We start from the raw sequence: 16,994 nt of genomic DNA on the forward strand, positions 1-16,994 counted from the left end.
ATTGCTTTCCCCTTTTCAAACTTGGACCAAGCGCTATTCTCTCGTGCTGAGCAGCGGAGATACTGTAACAGCAGCGTGTGTAACTGATCTGATCCGTAGCGCACGTGTATCCCTTGCCTGGGTTCCTTGCGCCAGGCTCGAACGGATCCTCCGCGCGCAACAGCGTGTTGTCATGTCGCATGGATGTCCAGGATGCGGTGTCACTTGCGGTCAGATACTAGTAACGTTACCGCGATGCATAGAGGTTCTTCACATTGGCTGGGAGGGGGGGGGGGGGGGGGGGGGGGGGTGGGGGGTGTCAGCGCGGATGACAACGAATCATGCGGGACATGGTCTCAATTTGCATGACGCGTGAAAAGAGACAGAAATGCTGTGCAATCACACGCAATGCGTGACGTCTGGTCACCCTAGTCTTGACAAATGTAAGAAATAGAAACTAGTTTTAACCTCTTAAGCAAATAATGTGTTTGAAACAAGTAAAATAATATGCCAGTGCAATAATCAAATTTGGCTTGGCAAGATTTCTTAAAATAAGTAAAAATATATAGGGTTCTGTCTCCTGATTGTGTAAAGTGGGAACAGGATACCAGAACATTTATGTAATGTTTACTGCAAAGCGGAGGGACTGGGAGACCCATGTTACTGACACTCTATATCAGTGACGGCTGTCGAAATTTAGACCTACAGTATTTAATACTTTATCGGCTAAAAAACACCACTTACAGCACCTTATAGGCAGGGTCGCCGACTCGTTTTGAGTATAACAAGTCTTTCTCAGGGTTTTTCTTTGTGTGTATGTGTGTGAGGGTTGGTTCATTCCCCGCCACACGCTCCGCTCCTTTAAGGTACTGTGTTGATTGATGCATTCCCCGCCACACGCTCCGCTCCTTTAAGGTGTTGATTGGTGCATTCCCCGCCACACGCTTTTGGAGCAAGTATCAATTCCAGCGCGCACCTGTCATAGTTTTTGATTAGCGCCCCAGAGGCTTTTTATACTGGGACTTCCCTTCAATCAATGTCGGGTCGTTTTGGAATACAACTGCTTTTGCCTGCTTTTTCCCCGTTGCTGTGCCTCGTCTTCTTTCCCTCCAGGACTTTCTGTGGAGATCCGCTGATGAGAACCTTGTTCCCCGTTTGGAGCTGCGCCTCGCTTACCCGCTTTACGCGTTTGCGCTTGGGTGAGTTGGAACCAAACCCCTCTGGATTATTCTGTCTGTGTGTGTGACGAACACAGAAGATTATCATTTTTGCTTGCACTGGACTCAGTTGAAGTGTGTGTTTTGAAGAGACACTGAAGATATCATTTCTGTTTGCACTAAACTCAGCTAACTTGTGTGTTGTGGAGAACACTGAAGATTGTTACTGTTCATTGGTTCTGGACACAGCTAAGGGAGGAGGGAACCACACTGCCTCTGTGTTTCGTTGGACTGTTATTGATATCTCTCTCTCTCTCCGTTTTCCACCATGAGTTAAAGCTGGGAGTATCTGCAGAGCCGCTATAACGTCAAATACCGATTCCCCACTGCTATCACCAGGAAGATCTGCAGAGCCGCAGAGAACTCTGCCGATGGCAGTCTCCCTTGTTGTTTCAGAATTGTTACTTTACCCCTTTGTGACTCTGTAAATAAATACGCCCTAGTATTTGGCTAACTCTGAACTTCCTGTCTGTGCCGTGCGATTGAGGTCGGTTCAAACCCTAACAATGTGTGTGTGTTTGTGTGTGTCTGAGTGTGTGTGTTTGTCTAGTACTTCCGATAATGACTTTCCACTGTTTACACCTAGTGCTACTTGGTCACTGTGCACTGCTAAGATTTCTTCTAATATAAAACTACTGCTAATGATATAGACTTTATCGACTGTAACACATACAGTAGCTTTACTGTACTTGCTGGAATAAAATGAAAGAGAAGAAAGAAGTGTTGCTTGTCAACCTGATATCACGGCAAAGCGTGAAATACGCCAGCCAGCCCAATATAACACATATAACTCTGTATGATAGCATGTACAATAATGCTGTATATACAATATATATATATATATATATATATATATATATATATATATATATATATATATATATATATTGTTCTTGGTATCTAGGAACATCTATGGACCTCAGGGAATGTATTCCCAAAGTCAGAAATATTGTGTATGTTACTATGCTTGAGTAAATTGTGATGAAAGAGGACAATATAAATAAGAATTATCTTTGACGGTGAATAACACCATGCTAACATTGAGGTTGAAGGAATTTCGCTCACTGAGCTCATTCAGCACATTCTTGAGATCAAGTGTACAAAAAAAATCTAAGCAAATAAGGGAAAATGATTAAATAGAAGGATTTGTAGATACAGTACTGAATTATAATCCATTCGAATTATGGGACCCTAGGGCTTAACAGGTTAAGGGTTGCTTAATGGTTATGGTAACAATGTGGTTAAGGTTAGTGTCACGGTTTGGGGGAGACTGTCGTAAGAATGTGGAAACTGGAGATCGAGACTACATATAGCGTTGAGGGCCAAACACAATTTGTGAAGAACACCTATAAGGGCCCACGTCCACTCCTTTTTCTGAGCGCAAGCGTCTTTTTTCAATTGTTCCCAATGAGGAGTGAGCGTATGCGGCCGTCTAGAGGAAAATCACTTCTTTTTTCAGAGCTTTCCAGCTTTTTTGTGCGGCCACTCCCAGCGTTTAATGTTGAAAACTTTAGAAAAGTTTGTGAAAAGGCACTGGTGTTGTCACTATCGCTCCTTTTTAGACAACCAATCTTTAGGGTGGGGCTTGTGACTATTAACGAAAACGATATCTAGTCGTTATATTGTTACTGTTGAATATAGAGGATGTATGTATGGTTGTAACTGACTGTAATTGCTCTCTACTGCCCTCATGACTGCATGTATTTCTGTGTTCACTGGAGGGCGCTGTAGGCAGAGCGTCTACTGTCTACACCAGGTTGGGACTATATAAACCTTGGTTCCCTCCTACCGTTCCTTCTTCTCACTTCTGCCCCTCCCGGAGAGGAGATCATATGTGCTGCTGTATTATGAGACTACATGATAAATAAACCGCTGCCAGCAGAGCAAGGCCAAAGATAGAATACCATGCCTCTTGTATACATTATTGTCGCCCCATTGCCAAATCTGTTATGGGCCCAGATCTCGCAGGGGCGAAATAATAAAGGTAGTTAGCTTAGCTGACGTGTAGGCCAGAGCAGCACCGGGAGTACCGCGTGGCTAGATACTAGGCCAACGGAGCTTAAGCTACACCAACCACCTACCACCAAGAAAGAGGATGGCGACCATGCCGTTCGCGCTACTGGTTACCCACGGTTCAACGGACATGACATTGGGGCAGTTCAAAGCCAAGCTGCGGAACTTTGAGGCTTCAGAGGATATCCACCCAGATGTCGCGGAAGCGGGGGGGATAGCACTGAAAGCCCAAGCGACACAGAGGGAAAGGGCCAGGCCCGCGACGGAGCTGACGTGTTGGCGATGCAGAGAGAACGGGCATCGGAGAGATAACTGCAACAGGACAGTCTGGTGCAACTTCTGCAGATCATCGGGGCACACAGACAAAGAGTGCCAAAAGAAACGAGACCAGAGCGTCCGATACGCACATGGGCAAGATGTCGGCCAGAGACAAGGCGGCGCACATGGACAAGATGGCGGCGACGGACGAGACCGCGACTACAAACAAAATGGCGGCGATGGACGAGATCGTGGCCGCGGCCAAGATGGCGACTGTGGACGAGATGGTGACTACAGACAAGATGGCGGCAACAGAGATCGTGTGACGGGTCGAGATGACGCACGAAGAGAGGCGGGACGAGAGGATTTCTTTTTCGGGACGCGGACTACAGGCGTCACCCGGCCAACACAGCACCGGCAGCTCCCGAGGAGGGGGTTGATCGTAGATACAGGTGCGTCGTCCCACATCATCAACGACAGGAGCAGTTTCAAGAACTTCGATAAATCCTTCGAGCCGGAGGGACACAGCATGGAGCTGGCAGACGGGAAGCGCACCTACGGGTTGGCGCAAGGGAGAGGAGACGCACAGGTACGCCTTATAGACAGTAGGGGATGCCGGTGTACAGTGACATTAAAGAATGCTTTATATATACCCTCGTTCCCACAAGAACTATTCTCAGTCAAATCTGCTACTGCTAACGGCGCCGAAGTGTTTTTCAGTGAAGGTAAAGATGTTCTTGTAGAACGAGATGGTACGCGGTTTAATATCGACGTATATGGGCGAATGTATTACTTACAAACGGAGTATAATAATAATGACAAATGCAATGTGACTGTTAGCCATGACATCCAGACGTGGCATGAAATTATGGGTCATTGTAATCACGAGGATTTGCTAAAGCTACAAGCAGTGACAGACGGTATGCACATTAAAGGTGAGAGGCATAGACCTGACAAAGAATGTGAAGTTTGCATAAGAGGGAAGTTTACTCAAACAAGGAACAGGGGCCCCACGGAGAAAGTAAAGAGACCGCTGGAGCTAGTTAACACCGACCTAGCCGGTCCAGTAAGGAACGAGTCCATAGGTGGCTTTAACTACGTACAGTCCTTTACAGATGTGGGTACAGGCGTAGTGTTCGTCTATTTCCTCAAAGAAAAGAGTGATGCGCTCCAAGCCACGGAAAAGTTCCTTGCCAATGTAGCCCCCTATGGGGAAGTAAAATGTTTGAGATCAGACAACGGGACCGAGTTTACGAACAGAGAGTTCCAATCACTGCTAAGAAAGAACAGGATCAGACAGGAGACGTCATGTCCCTACTCCCCACATCAGAACGGGGTAGCAGAGAGGGAATGGCGCACCCTTTTTGAAATTGCCAGGTGTAAGCTAGACGATAGTAACATACCGAAGAGCCTGTGGCATTATGCGGTACAAGAAGCTGCTTACACCAGAAACAGGTGTTTTAATAAACACACGGGCACCACCCCATATACAGCAATGACTGGGAAAAGATGTAATCTAGCCAGAATGCACAAATTCGGATCAGTGTGCTATACTTACCAGCAGGACAGAGGCAAGCTTGAGTCCAGTTGTGAAAAAGGGTTCTTTGTAGGACACGACAGAGGGAGCCCAGCACTCCTAGTCTACTATCCCGGTATAGGGAAGGTGCAAAAGCACAGACTAGTGAAATTTGTCACCAAGACAACGTGCAAAATCGAGACACAGACAGAGGAGCCATGGCTGGACTCCGGAGTAAGGTATGGGGGGACAGAGACACCCCCACCTAGCGTACTGAGCACAGGCGTGCAAGCAGACAGCCAGCCACCCCCAGAGGGCGATGACGAGGAGCACCCGAGGGTGACGTCAAGTGCCCCAAGCAGTGGGAGGTATCCCTCAAGGGAACACAAACCCCCAAAATACCTGATAGATTATGCCCGGAGAGGGAGTGACAAGGATGACAGTACACTCGCCGATATTGACTACTGAGTGGTGTGTGGCGTGCCTCAGTCCTTTAAGGAAGCCATAGTGTCCCCAGAGTCGAGTAAGTGGGAGAGAGCGATGGACGAGGAGATGAGGTCCTTAGAGGACAACCACACTTTTACTCTCACACAATTGCCAGAGGGCAGACAGACAGTGGGAGGAAAATGGGTGTACTCGATCAAGGAAGGGATCGAAGGCCACGAAAAGTACAAAGCGAGATTTGTAGCTAAAGGTTTCAGCCAGAGGGAGGGGATAGACTATGGTGAAACATTTTCCCCCACCGCCAACCTGACCAGTGTAAGGGTAGTGGTTCAGAAAACAGCTGAGGACAATCTGATTCTACATCAGATGGATGTGAAGACAGCCTATCTGCACGCACCCATAGATAGGGAGATATATATGGAACAACCTGAAGGTTATGAAAAGAAAGGGGAAAAGCTAGTGTGCAGGCTAGAAAAATCCATTTACGGCCTGAAACAGTCTGGGCGAAATTGGAACGATATGCTCCACACATGCCTCATCAAGGATCACTTCCTACAGAATCCAGTAGACCCCTGTGTTTACTCAAGGGAGTCAAAAGAGTCAGGGAAAGTGATAATCGTGAAAGGTATGCTCTCCACCAGATTCAAAATGAAAGACCATGGCAGGTTAAAGCATTTCCTAGGTATGGACTTTGAGCAGTCGTAAAATTGTGTAAGAGTATCCCAGAAGAGATATGTGGAAAAGATCTTGAAACGTTTTGACATGCAGGAATGTAGAACAAGGGAAACACCATGTGATCAGAAATTGATTACCAAGTGGATGCTCAGAAACTGACAGATGTAAAAATGTACAGGGAAGCCGTGGGTAGCCTCATCTACTTAACAACATGTACCCGCCCTGACCTGTGTTTTGTAGTGAGTAAGTTGTCACAGCATTTCGCTGATCCCACAGAGGAACACTGGATCACAGTAAAACATGTTTTTCGTTATCTAAAAGGTACAGTAGATAAACTACTTTGTTTCAGAAAGAGCAGCGAAGGCCTAGGGTTTAAAGCCTACAGTGATGCAGATTGGGCTGCTGACACCACAGATAGAAGGAGTACAACTTGAACTGGATACTGTGTTAGTTTAAACACAAACAGCTCACTGGTTTCATGGAAAACAAAGAAGCAGCCCACAGTGGCACTGTCAACTTGTGAAGCCGCGTACATGGCTCTGGCCATGACGATACAGGAGTGTATTTACCTAGAACAACTGCTCGGAGGGATGGATAACTATGTATATAAGAAAACTGTTGTTTATGAGGACAACCAAGGTACTATTGCCATTGCGAGAAACCCTGTGTGCCGACAGAGGTGTAAGCATATGGACATAAAGTACCATTTCATCAGATCTGTCATCAGAGAAGAAAGAATGACACTGATTTATTGTCCAACAGATGACATGGTAGCAGACGCTATGACGAAACCTGCTTCCAAACTGAAATTGAAAAGATTTGCAGAGGTTATGTTTGGTGTGTAAATATTGAATGCCATACTCTTTTTGATGTTCTAAGACTGTGTTATTTCCTTTGTAAATTGTTTTGAAGAGTCCATACAGAATGTTAAGCAACCATAAGTGGGAGTGTTGAATATAGAGGGTGTAGGCTATGTATGGTTGTAACTGACTGTAATTGCTCTCTACTGCCCTCATGACTGCATGTATTTCTGTGTCCACTGGAGGGCGCTGTAGGCGGAGCGTCTACTGTCTACACCATGTTGGGACTATATAAACCTTGGTTCCCTCCTACTGTTCCTTCTTCTCACTTCTGCCCCTCCCGGAGAGGAGATCATATGTGCTGCTGTATTATGAGACTACATGATAAATAAACCGCTGCCAGCAGAGCAAGGCCAAAGATAGAATACCATGCCTCTTGTATACATTATTGTCGCCCCATTGCCAAATCTGTTAACAGTTACCATTGTTGTTACCGTTGGTCCTAATGTTGTTACCGTTAGCTAGCTAGCTAATGTCAATCTGATGCCTTTTACATGATATGTCATTATTTAATAATAATTGTCACTGCTATCTGATTATACAGTAGGCGAATGTTGGCAGTCAAAATGGAAGTACTTGAGGGACAAGTATAGGAAAGAGAGAAAGGCTGACAAGGAGTGGGGCAGAAGGTGGAGCAGAAGGTGGAGCAGAAAGAAGGAGATGGAAGTTTATGGGCATCCTAGCTTTTTTAGAACCTCATATCCAGGACAGAGAGACCAGCTCAAATGTCAGGGAGGAGAGACAGCAGACTGTTGAGACATGCTTGCCTCCATCCAACAATAGCTTTGGCAATCTTGGAAACGTAATTGAATTATTCTAGTCATTTATCTCCAAACTGAAATAGTCTGTCACCCAGACGACCCAAGTGAGGAGGAGGGAACACAGCTGAGCGCAGAAGTCAGCCGTTGTGCTTCTGGTCCTTCCACAAGCCTGCCCTGCTCTTTGTCTCCACCACCAGCGGAGATACCTGCTCCACCTGGCTGCTGCACAGAGTGAGGTCAGTGGCCGGCCTGGCCCCTCCCAGGTCGTAGGGGTAAAGCGTGGAAAGGCCCCACCTCCACCACCAGTAGGGAGTACTTGAGGTCCTTGGTAAAGTCATTGGTGAAGAGGAATTTCTTTTATTAAGCCTTGTACCAGCTCTTAACACATTCAGTGCCAAAAACGACATATTACGTTTTTGCCCGACAAGCATTGAGTGCCAGAAACGACATATTACGTCTTTGGATCGTTTGATGTTTTTACTTTGATCCCCGCTCTACAGACCTGCCGGGAGCGATCTGCATCATTTAGGCACGTCCCCACACATTAAAACTGCAATGCTGATCGACTATCACCAGGTGGCAGTAGCGTCCGTGTCAGCTTCACTTTCATTTATACTCGGTTAGTGGCCCCTCCTCCTGCTGGAACAGAAATTCTCGCCTCGGAATTCCGTTGCGTAACGAAACGTGTATAGACTTACACTGGTAATCGCGATGGCAATGAGATCACTTGGAATTCTTCATCTTGGAATACCTTCTAAGGTACATTCTATGTCTGTTTTACCAAATCTGAAACGTGTTTTTCTAACAATCACAGTTCTGTGTTTCACCGGACGAAAAACATGGTCGGCAAACACGATCAGAGTTTTGAGTTAAAACTACCCCCCCCCCCCCTATGTACATATTTAACTACTTAAGCATCCGGCAAAAATTTGCTTAGTTTTGCATAACACGCCTGACGATTGCATACCCAAAGTAATTTGTGATTTATTATACTTTATACGTATAGCACATGCATGATTCTGGTGTCTTTTGAAAGGACACATTCTGAATGTTCCTCCACAATTAGGACTATAATGAAATAGAGTTACAGAGGTTTGAACACAAGTTTATAAAAATCCCACGGAAAATGTGTTTTTTTAGAAAGGTTTTTGTAATGTGTGTACCGCAATAATAGGGAGGTCTAGTCTGACGTCACTGGTTCTTCCACCCGTTTAGGGATTTATCATTGGGAAAATGGATTATCGGCTATTGTAACAATTCTGCCGCATGGACATTGGCAAGCTTTCCATTTTTGCACAAAATGAGTTCCCTTTTACCACTAACATTATTGTTTAAGCATTTTTGGTTGAATAAAGGTAGTTATAAGGTTTTTAATTTGTTGTAAAAAAATAACTACATTTACCAGTAGGCAGCCTGTTGTTAAGTAGGCAGCTGTCGCCTACCTCACGTCACGGCAAGCTGATACATATTAGCTAGCTAGCTAACATTAACTTTACCCCGCTAAACGTACTAGACGTTAGCATTATGTCTACTGTCGTGAACCATTTGAACAGTTTCGGGAATGCCGGCTAGCAAGCTAGCTAGCTACTAACGTCATGTAAAAAACAATAACGTTATAAACTATACACAATATGTACAACGAAAAATTATTTACATTAGTATTTACAGTGATTTAATATGCAGCGAAATAACGTTATACGATTTAAAATATAAATACAAATATGGTCACCAGAGAGATACTAGCCACAGATTCAGGGTCAGTTATATTCCCATTGTACAAATTGTTAAGCGTATGGAATGTAAGGGAAATCTGATCCTACGTCTGCGACTAAAGCCAGGCGTCTACTCTGTGGTGACGTCAGTCAGCAGCGCCAAATACCAGTGTAGTTTCCCAGTGAACGAAAACATAAACGTTGTTATTTTGCTACCTTTACTTTTAATTTGCGAATATTTTCATGTTGAGCTATAGATTGTGGATAAATACGCACATAAAGGTACACCATGCCAACGTTAATGCTTTATTTATTTAAAACAAGACGATTTAGAAATGGTCAATGGGGAAATACATTAAGTGGAACAGAGGGTGGAACAAGAAAAAACAAAAATGACGTAACCACTACACACATTCAGCGTGATTATCCAAAATGGCCGTCCACTTCCATTAATTTGTGAGTCAAAACAAAGGACTTCTTCATCACCTTCTCCTGCTCTCACCCGCCCGTCTTGGATCATTTTCGGAGCAGACAATCCTTGGCTACAGCGGTGGTCAATAATTTTCGGCATCACCGGTGACTGGTCAGTTCAGGACCGTTTACGTGGTCACTTGATGGAGCGGCCTGTCAAATGACGCTCGCCGGATATTTCGTCTTGTAACTCGAGACCCAAAGCACGCAGTAGGTGGTGAGTGTGGTGGCGATCGAAAGGCGGCAAATTAAACTTTCCAACGGTGTATTGATTGATCGGCAAAAAATGCAGCCCGGAGCTGGCAGACGAGTGCAAAGTGCAGCGGAGGGTTAAGAGGTTAACAATGTACTCAGTGCCACAATATGGCCCCTTTAAACCAATTGTGCTTGGAGGGGGATATGTGGGTGGGAAGTCCTCAGATGATTCCATTCTACCATGGCACCTGTCCTGATGATGAGACGTAACCAGTAAATGTTTCACTAACAAAAATTACCTCTCTGGTGGCATCTTTGCTTCCAACCCTTCTGAGGGCCTGGGCACCCATGTGTGGATCTGCTGGCACTGCAGGCACTGGCACAGATACACCATCTTCCCACCTCATGAAGTTGTGGAGCATACAGGTTGCTTTCACAACTTTCTCCACAACTTCCTCCGATACAGCCTCCACTGAGCGGTCATGATGCCGAAGGAGTACTCCACTATTCTTCTGAAGTGGGAACGCCTGAAGTAGAAGACCCTCTTCTCTCCCTCTGTTTGCCCAGCGTAGGGCCTCAATGTGTGTCCTCTGAGAGGGAAGGCCTCATCTGGCACAAAGATGGGGGACAGGGCTCAGTTCATCTGCGCCTGGGAGAGGGGTGTCTTTGTGGTGGAATATACTATATACTCGTATACTATACTGTATGTATTATGAATGATATGCTGACACATGATGACACATTTCACCGCCAGCATTTCACAGCCAGCTGACACACAGCTCCAAAGAGACTGCCTGTGTCAACCAGTGTCAAAACAGTAAACACATAGCCCCTCATTTCAATAGAGTCACGTACACATAGAGCCACGTACACACAGAAGTAAGTTAAGAAAGACACACACACACACACACACACACACACACACACACACACACACACACACACACACACACACACACACACACACACACACACACACACACACACACACACACACACACACACACACACACACACACACACACACACACACACACACACACACACACACACACACACACATAGCCGAACAGCAGATGTATTATATAATCACTCATTTCTCAGTAAAGCGAAAGCAAAGGTCGCACATGCAGTACACACACACACACATGTCAATTTCACTATAAAAAGGTAGATCTGAAGGTTGTAAGGTAGGATGTTTTTCATGTCTGACAGCTGTGACAGCAATTGACGAATAAACTTCCTCAAGCAGGTTTTGACCAATTTAATCCTGTGTCCTGAAGTCTTGTCCTGGATCGTAATTTTCATGAATTATTTCTAAAGTATAGTTAATTGATATCTGAGTCATTCCACCAATCCGGTCCGATTTGAGTCCCTCTGGTGTTTTTAAGTGTCTTTTATCTAATCAGTTACCAAAATGTGCTTTTAAAATGCTATTTATTTCAGTTGAGATGTCCTCTTTAATAAAGTGTAAAAACATTGCATGAATGCAATTTTTTTTATTATGCATTATGTTGTTATTTCAGTTGACACCATGTATTTTGACATGTCCCTCGTGGCATTTCATGAAAATGTATTTGGGATATGACCAAGAAAATTTGTAAAAAGTCCATACTTTTTTCGATGAACATACACATCCATCTGTGCTGTTAATGCTGGTAATGATTTATTTAAAAATAAATGAATAATTATTCATTAAAATAACATTATTCAGTCTGTCCCTCAGTAACCCTCAACCCCGTTACACTGAGCATTCTCCCCCCCACAAAAATAATGGTTCAATCCATAGAAGCATGTGAAACAGGAAGTGACAACTTTGAAGTATTTTGGAGAACACAACACCAGAAACAGGCAAGTAGCTACCTCATTGTACTATGTTTTCAGTCATCATGTAATATTATGGTAGTCAAGCATAATTACTCAACACCGTTACTTGAAAAAAATATAGCAAACTATTACTTGTGAATATGATCTTTGTTATAAAACATTTTAGATGCTTTCTTAATATCATGCATGCCATGTGTTCTCCTGGTATTCACCACATGTGGAGTAGCAACCATTTTGTGCAAAAAATCACAACCCTGTTACACTCAACCCCGTTACATTTGAATGTAATGTTTGAATGTAACAGGGTTGTGAGATTGTAACAGGGTTGTGATTTTAACACTGATTTTGAAGTTATACAATAATAGTTCAATTAATTATTGAGCTTTTTCAACATACTTATTCCACATACATATTAATTGTAATGTGCATGTTGCTGTGTTTGTTTGCTCACATGTTACCCTAGACTCAACCCTGTTACAGCTACATGTTTATTAATTATTTCTTTAAGTTTATGAAAAACAAATTCAACTTTTTATATAATTTTGTCTGAAACGTTTAGAGCAAACATAAGAATATCAATTTTATTTCAAAATCTGAGGTCAAATCACATTTCTGATGAAAAAGCTTGCGGCCGCTGTTAAAAAAAGGCAAATTTCAGGGTTCAGAATAGCAAAAGTGTAGGATTTTACGTAATTTTTAGACGAGCAATTATAGAAATGGTGTGAAGGACATCTAATTATTATAGAAATGTTGACTTTAGCACAAATACATGTTTTAATCTTATTCAGAGAGCTTCCAGAGTGTCCGTAACGGGGTTGAAGAATAATGGTGTCCATATCATACAATAATGACCAAAAATAATAGAGATTTCATGCCTGAGATGGGAAAATATATTTTTCTGGAAGTTAAATATGTCATTAATCTTGAGGGGTGTTCAGAAAAGTAATACCTCTTGGTAAAAATATATAAATCCCAAAGTCCAAATCGGACTGGATTGGTGGAATGACTCACCTACCATATCTTCAGGCAGATCCAGCGTATCTTGGCGTAGGGCCATGCCAAATGCGGAGGCAGACAGCGGTCCCCCATCGCCGTTTCTCCCTATGCTCCCACATGAATGAATGAATGAATGAATGAATGAATGAATGAATGAATAAATGAATGAATGAATAAATGAATGAATGAATGAATGAATGAATGAATGAATGAATGAATGAATGAATGAATGAATGAATGAATGAATGAATGAATGAATGAAGTTTACGGTTTACGGTCTTGTTTACAGACAAATCAAACACACCTGTGTGGACTTACAAAAACAAATGTACATATTCAAGGCAAGCTCACACACAAAATCTAAAATCAACGACCGAAAAAAAGGAATAGGCTGAAGCACATGCTTATTTTTGCCTATATCCTTTACAAATTCTTAAAAACTAAATATATTTTAATATAAGAAAGAAAAACTTAAAATATGCTGCAAGATATAATTTTTTGAAAGAAAAAACAAATGTTTGATGTTTTTACTCAAAACTGTAGGCCTACTCCTGAATAATTCTTTCCTTTAAGGCTTTTTTAATCTCCCCTGAGAAGTACACAACTTCAACTCGTCACTAAGGCTATTCCATAATTTAACTCCCGCAATTTAAACACATCTACGCACATCAACCATTCGGAAGCGGTAGTGGGCATCCACGATGGTGAGGAGAACAATGGAGAAAGTTCCCTTATAATTGAAATAAAGGGAACCGCTGCAAGGTGGGCCTTGAATGATGCCGTGCTTCTCATCAACTGCACCTAGGCAGTTTGGGAAGGACCAGAGGGGAGTGAAATCCTCAGCACTTCTCCAGAAGGCAGCTCCATATCGCCTCACACCCAGTGGCGTCGCGTGGGTAAAATAACAGGGGAAGCCAAAAAAAAATTATTAAAAAAAAAATTATTAAATATTTTTATTAATATTTTTTTTTTTTTTTTTTTTTTAGTCAAGCAGTCACCATGTACACTACAGTATGGCTCAGCGGCCAGTCAAACTTTCTTTTTATTTATTTAACAGATTGCAGAATGGGTACAATACAGTACGGCTCAATACACACAATTGTATAAGGGGATGCAGACCAGAGAAAGACGTTTGTCTTGTTTACATCAGGGTCATTAATACTGCTGGAGCATTGGTTCATTTTTGGTCCGATTTTTCCTTGCACGATTTTGCGCGCCGCGTGGGAGCAAATTCGAGACACATATTCGGTTGCAAAAAGGTGTCCCACGGTCTCCTCTATGGCCGTGAATATTTTCACGCGGATCGGAATCACGGCGCGCCCGTGGGACACTTTTCCGCTTCGGCAAGTTTATTCCACGCTTTCTGTTTTCCTTTTCTAAGCATTTCCGGGGCTACATGTGAATGAGTAAAAGTTGCGGGACGCCCAGATGTTTCCACAATAGAAAGCTCGCGTGGATCCCATAATAGGCTCACTTAATACAGCATTTTTTAAATCACGCAACATTTTCAGGGTCGCGAGCCGACCTTTTCCCCTCGTTTTCGATGATGGAAGTGATTTAGGAAAAGCTTCGGCACGCCGAGAGGTCCACGTGGATTTAATCTCGCGAGGATCGGGGCAATATTCGGCCCGTGGGAACAGTTACGGGTTAATACAATGTTCAGAGTGCAGAGAGAAAATATGCTGAGTGTCTTCCTCCCAGCCCCGTTTTAAACTTTTAGGGTGTGGCAGTCAGCTCGAATCTGATTGGCTAGGATCGGATTTGGACTCTATAATTCTGGAAGCCTGGAGAAAGAGACCTACCCCCTGCCTCTCTCCTATACTAGCTGCAGTGAGCACAGTGAGTCTGACAGTGTGTTAGAGGGAGTGAGAAGGAGAAGAGGGAGACATTTAAAAAAAAAAATTAAAATTATAACACAGATTATAACACAGATGAAAAAGAATGTAAACTATATAATTTTTTTTTTTTTTTTTTTTTCATATTTCATATTTGATATGAATTCATATTTTAATATTAGGGAGGCATGGCTTCCGTTGGCTTCCATAAGGATTCGCCACTGCTCACACCCACCCACTCCATAGCTGAACACTATTCTGTAGGAGTCACCTGTAGCAAGGAACCTAGAATGTGAGACAAATGTTATTGTAATTATTTCTAATAGAAGTGGCTGTTTACTTTGTCATGATGGGAAGAAAAAAACAATTCTCATTTACTTGATGTATGATGGATAATACAACATTTGCAAGTCACAATGTTTTCAGTATTGATGTATATTGATCACAACCCTGCTCAATACAAGGGATTGCTAAAGCAACTAGTTATTAAATAAATGTAATAAAAGGAGCTTTTTTCCCAGCAAGGTATAGGTTGAGATATTGGACATCCTGTAACAACATGTATTTAGTAAGGCTGTCAAATATATCGCGTTAATATCGCGTTAACTCCCGATTCTATTAATGCCACTAATTTTTTTAACTCAAGATTAACTAAAAAAAGAAAAAAAAAAGTTTTTTTTTTTTTTTAGACTTCACTCAGGTGTATTATTGATGCTCTCATTGATACTATGTTTGTTTCTGAAGTGTGTGTGTGTGTGTGTGTCTGTGTGTGTGTGTGTGTGTGTGTGTGTGTGTGTGTGTGTGTGTGTGTGTGTGTGTGTGTGTGTGTGTGTGTGTGTGTGTGTGTGTGTGTGTGTGTGTGTGTGTGTGTGTGTGTGTGTGTGTGTGTGTGTGTGTGTGTGTGTGTGTGTGTGAGATATAGAGAGAGAGGGGGGTGAGAGAGATGAGGAAGGGGCAAAAGAGAAAAAGAGCTGGAGAGTGTGTGTGTGAGGGAGAGAGGGGGGTGTGTGATTAATCAGCCCTTGTGTGGGTGAATGTAACAAGTTCCTAACGTTTTCTTTCCCCTATTATTTCATGCACACTTTATTCATTGTTTTAAATTATTATTTTCTTTTAAGTTATTTTGTGCATCACTCTGTTTTGAATTTGATGCAAATTTGCAATGCATGAGAGTCATCCTTTTGTGTTAAATGGCTGCACAAAGCAAGCATTTGTTGACTCGCATGTTGATAAGAGTATTAAAACTTGGAACTTGAAAAAGATCTGTTTAAAGGGGAACTATTTTACTATTTCTTTCACTATTTGGGCACTTTTACACAATTCCTGTGAGTCTATGGAACACCTCTGTAATATATATTTTTTTTTTATTCATTGTTTTGTATTTCTAATCAAGTCCTCAAAAACAGCATTTTTCTACCTCAAGATCTTAAGCCGTTTTGAGCCTGGGCTCCAACCACTGTGTGCAGCTCATCTTGTATCTCAACATTAACATGCAGCGGTGTCTCTCTGACATCACAAATCATCACATTTTCAAATGACTCAGTTCAGTGAGGGTGAATATTGTGAGAGGAGAATTGGAAGAATGCGCCAACCAATTTTGAGACATAGATCATATTAATATAAGTTCACATAGCTAGGAAACAATGCTAAACACTCAAAAAGGCCATTTATAAGATAGTTCCCCTTTAAGGTAAAAAAAAAATTAAAAATAAAAATGCGATTAATTTGCGATTAATCGCGAGTTAACTATGGACAATCATGCGATTAATCGAGTTAAATATTTTAATCGTTTGACAGCACTAGTATTTAGTCAATTCTAACCCATAGAGGTCGAACCAAATGTATCCCGCAGGGGTTGTATTGGACAAAGTTGAATCTTGCTAACCCCATAGCTGAATAGGGTGGGGACACTGCAACTCACCGTAGACAGATGCACAGACGCTCTGGGGGGCTGATCGTCTCCCTGAACCTTGTCTGTGCCCTGGAGATGGTACCGCCAACCTTCAGGAGGAGCAGCTCAAATTGGCCCTTGGTCAGCCTAAAATAGGCCTGGAACTGGGCTCCATGGAACCGTAGCTCTTGGACGAGGCGATGGTATTCCCCGTACTGCTGTTTCCGATTAATCGTGTCATGTAGCTAGCTACCCACATGCTCCTCCTTGCTCTACGACCGCCAGAGCGGCAAAACACAAATACCCAAATACACTAATAAAAAGCAAAGGGGCGACCTGTGGTA

The sequence above is a fragment of the Notolepis coatsorum genome, assembly GCF_963971535.1.
Source record: "Notolepis coatsorum genome assembly, chromosome: 1".
In the NCBI taxonomy this organism is placed as follows: domain Eukaryota; kingdom Metazoa; phylum Chordata; class Actinopteri; order Aulopiformes; family Paralepididae; genus Notolepis; species Notolepis coatsorum.